The 4,427-nt window shown below is 54.1% G+C and overlaps 1 protein-coding gene across 1 annotated transcript in view; it reads right to left on the minus strand.

Annotated features, from left to right (window-relative positions):
* The window catches only part of VAX2 (ventral anterior homeobox 2), a 29,754-nt gene that overhangs the window by 21,020 nt on the left and 4,307 nt on the right, over nucleotides 1-4,427 (minus strand). The window lies entirely within an intron of this gene.

Below are 4,427 nucleotides of genomic sequence, written 5' to 3' on the forward strand. Positions count from 1 at the left end.
TATACCGTGCCCCACCTCGCCGTCCATTTAAAATACAAATCAAAGAGCGAACCTGAGAGGGAGCTTGGGTTGGTTACTTTGGCCCCAGACTTGAGTCGGGGTAATTGAGGAAATGGCGTCGAGCCAACGCGAGCCTTAGAAGCCCTGTCTCGCTACGGGGGTGCGCAGTTTGTGTGGAGACTCAACGTATTTGGTGCGGACAAACAAAAGTCCAGGGACGCATGCTGCAGCAGTCCGCTCCCTCCTCTCCAGATCCCAGTACCCACCCACTGTCCCAGCCTCCCTGCCCGGCTGGGTCACCCGGGGGCCACCGAGAAGCTCTGACCTTTCAGGCGCGCGCACGCGCGCTCGTGTGTCTGCTGCGCGCGGGATGCTGGCCACGGGTCCACAGGCGCCCGAGTTCAAGAGACCACCCCGGGCGGCAGCACTGGCTGAGAATCCGAGGAGCCCCGGAAGGCCCTTCACAGATCCCAGAACATGAAAGTGTACCCGCAAGACACACCAACAAGACAACGAATTTGTCTGCAGGTCTGCTTCTGCGTGTGTGTGTGTGTGTGTCTGGGGGGTGGGGTGGGAGCATGAATAACAAGTAAAAAGTAAAGACCCAAAATGATAGGGTCCACAGACCGGCCTTGAGAATGTGCGTCCTTCTGCCAAAAACAAAGCAAAATGAAAAACATAACAAACATAAAACGAAAACAATCCTAGGAAAATAAAAAAGAAACCTAATACTCCCCACAAGCTCCCAAAATAAAACTAAAACCAAAACCTCCAAAGCACAATCTCCTGCGTGAATCATTTAAAGCTTTCAACCACTGCCTGGGAGGAATGGTCCCGGTTTTCTCTTAACAGACTTAGGTTGAGGCTCCAGTCCCAAGGTCTGGTGCCCGGAGGGCCCAGACACAGGAACTTGCCATCCAGCGGCTCCTTCCAATAAACACTCTGGGTCACCGACTCCATTGCCAAGACACCCCATCTGGGGGTGGGGGGTGGGGTGGCAGGTGTGCCCTCGTGGAGCTGCCATGCTCCACGTGGGGGGTGAGGACGCTTGGTCCAGGTCGAGTCATCCTGGGTCCAGGGACTGCTGTAAATCCAACTGGAAAGCAGGTGATTCTGGTCAACACTGAGCCCAGACCTGGCTGCAGAAGGGGTTTGTCTGTTCCCTGGGTTGCTACTAGCTCAAGCCCCCAAAAGGCTTGGCCCCTTGCCCAGCATTTTCAAACATGTCCGCAGCGTCCACGGCTCTGCCTGGTGTATGCCATTGTGCTATTTCCACCAATACATTTCTGCAGCGCGGGTCCAGTACTGCCCTCAATTCTCAGGGGGCTAGACGCCGCTAAATTCAATCACCCCTTGCACCAAACTCACACCCACAGAGGGAATTGTTCAGCCACAGCCAGAGGCCCTGGGCACATCCATCAGGATCCCAGGTGAAAACATTTCTGTCAGTGGGTATTGGTGCTGCAGGGGTGAGGGGGGTAGTCATTCACTCAGTCCGAGGATTCCCACAGCTTTCCTGTCCGCTTGTTACCAGAGGAGGGGTGCTGAGTCAGGCCCAGGGTGTCACAGGTCTCAAGGTGCAGGACTGTACTGGGGGCACCTCTGAACTCTGCCTGACTCAGGCCTAGGTGGCAGTGCAGAGTTGAGGAGGCCCGACTGGGGTTTTGAGACTGGCAGGTCAGAGGGACACTTTGGGTGAGCTGGGACCAGCGCTAGGCATTGTTCATAACATCTGCTGGGTGGGTGAGGCTGGTGGATGGCCATTCCGGGATCTGTCCAGAAGCGTTGCTGAATTGACTCCGGGTCCATGTGAGAATCATCTAAGTGCATCTGAGTGTGCAGATATGAGCATGGATTGTGAGGTTTGGGAGTTTGGGGTGAGACGTGTCCCTGCTGTTTTGATTGCAGGGATCCCGGCTCAACCGAAAAGGCAGTACCACTCAGGCTGCAGCGAACTTGGAGCTGCGGCTCTCTTTCTACCCGCTTCCTCCCCGTGGCTTGTCTTTTCCAAATGTTAATATAAAACAAAAGGGTTTCCCACCCCTTTCCCTCACTAGTCAACGGGCTGTGCATGCAGAGGTATGGGGCAGCCAAAGTGGCTTTAGGGCCCCTGTGGACGCCTAGCTGTGTCCTCAGTGGAGTGTCTGGTGTGCCTGTTGTGCACACCCGTTATCTCGGTGCCTTGCTTGTGCCCGTGTGTGGCATGAAGCGGCCTCCATTTTGAGGCAGGGGATGTAGCAGGTCGGCCTCCCTGGCTCCCTGACCCACATTTTGCAGAGGCAGGGAAACTTCGGTGATTGGTTGTGTGAGGGTTCCTCGAAGGGGATTGGGGAAGGCCGTACTGTGTGGTCTGCAAGGTGGCATTGGGCCTCCTTTCGTCAGCCAGTCCTCATCCCCTTGGCTGCTCACCTCTGAATGCTTTACACAGCCTTTGGGGCCAGGGGTTGCGGTGGGGGAGGCCTCTGAGGAACGAGGCCCACGGCCTGAAGCAGTTTTAGTCTCCTTGGAGCTCCCACCCCTCTCATTCCACAGAATATTTATGGAGATCCCGCTGCTTGTTTGGAGTTTTATAGACAACATCTCTGACCCTGAGCACGGCACTCAAGGGAAGAGCTATGCTTTCTTCGTACAGATGAGGAAACTGGGTCACAGAGAGGCAAAGAAACTAGTTCAAGTTCAAAGGGCTGTAAGACTTGTATTCCAAATCAACTTCACGTAATTCCAGCACCAAGCCTTTCTCTTATTCCTCTGCATCTTGGGACTCCCTCAACAGGTCTGTTACTTTGGGGTGGAGCCCTCAAGGGAGCAAGGGCAGAGTGGGAAGGAGGCAGAAAAAAAGACTCAGAGAAAGAAGGGCTCTTTCTCAGAATCTTCACCCAGCCAGCAACTTAACAATGGATATGCTAACTGCCTACTCTCCCCCATTTTATGGTTTCCTCCATGGGTACTTTGGGAGGATAGATCCTCGGAGGTCAAGGGCAAAATGTACTGTCTGTTTAGAGCACACTGGAGGGACATTCAGCGAGGGACCAGGGTGCTCTGAACTTCCTTTCGCCAGTGCAGGGCCTTTCATCTGACAGAGCCTCCGCCCTGGGCCCAGTGGGGCCCGGAGTGACGCAGGTGACTCTGGCTAGGAGGGATTAGCGGTAAAATGACGTCCCTGATATCTGAGGCCTGTAATAACCTCCTTGTCGTTAAATGGAAAAGGACAGAGAGATTTATGTAGGCCCTGCATTTACCTTTTATTTCTTTTAAGAGAATAAGTACCTCCTCTGTGCTGTCTTTTCATTATGTTGTCTCAGTATAACGGTGCTGCAGTATTGCCCACATGAATTTGGAAAACTGCAGATAACAGTGCACACTAGCTGCCCTGCATCCAGCAGGGGGTCCATGGATTGCTCCTGGAGTGGGTGGGCTCTTGGAGGGTATCATTTTTGATCCTACCTTCTATGACTCAACATCTGGGAGTTATCTGTCATCGCATGCAGACACAAAATCTATTCCATCTGCCTGGAGTTAGAGCAGAAGGAATGGTAGGTGGGCACAGAACCACAACTGTTCAGGCAGAAGGAAATGAAAAACCCACAGATGGAGTGTGAGGTGGTGAGTGTCCTTAACCTGGGAATGTGGGTTTAGGAGGCTGATTTTTCTGTTTCTGGAAGTCTTGCAGATTTCCTTAAGGGAACTCCAAACTGGCTGCTAATGCCTTGTACACAAGACACCCCACAGTCTATGGAATGGATCTAATTTAATCCCAAGTGCCCAAGAGGGCCACACACCTGTTGGAATCCCTGTTGGTTGGGGACCACCTCCCCATGCTCTGTCCTTTGACCCCCAGAGCCTGACCCAGAACGGCACTGAGTGACTATACCTGGCCTGGAGCTTCCTGTGTTTCCTGAAGACCAGGGTCCCCAAGTCTGTGTCCAGGATGGCCACCAGGCAACTTCACACTGGGCTGCCTCCATGCTGTACCTTTAGCCCCCATTCCCAGAGTCACCCAGACTCAGCAGCTGTGGGGAAGCTGTGAGCGACCAGGCCAAGATGTTTCTGTCTGTGTGTGGGTAGCTCACACACCGCCCAGTCCAGATCAAACTCGGGGGTCCTAGTGCTGGTTTCCCTTCCCTAGGCGGTAGCCGAGGAAATCAGCTCCGACTGATTTCTTTCTAGGCCTTCAAGCTCGAAAGAGAAGCGATCAAAAAGAAAGGGCAAGAAAAAGGCAGCGGGATTAACCGGGGGCAGCTGTTACCCTCGAATGGCCTCTTTCCGCTGGGTCTCCCAGTCCGGGACTCTGGGACGGTGGGGGAAACAGACCTCCGGTTTCGCCGCGGCCTAGGGACAGGCTTAAGGCAAGACCTCGGAATCCCCTTTCTTCTCCTATCTCGCTGGGCGAGGCCCGGATCCGGCGAAAGGCGAGCTGGGCGTCAGGC

The sequence above is a fragment of the Bison bison genome, unplaced genomic scaffold (assembly GCF_000754665.1).
Source record: "Bison bison bison isolate TAMUID 2011002044 unplaced genomic scaffold, Bison_UMD1.0 scf7180017864508, whole genome shotgun sequence".
In the NCBI taxonomy this organism is placed as follows: Eukaryota; Metazoa; Chordata; class Mammalia; order Artiodactyla; family Bovidae; genus Bison; species Bison bison.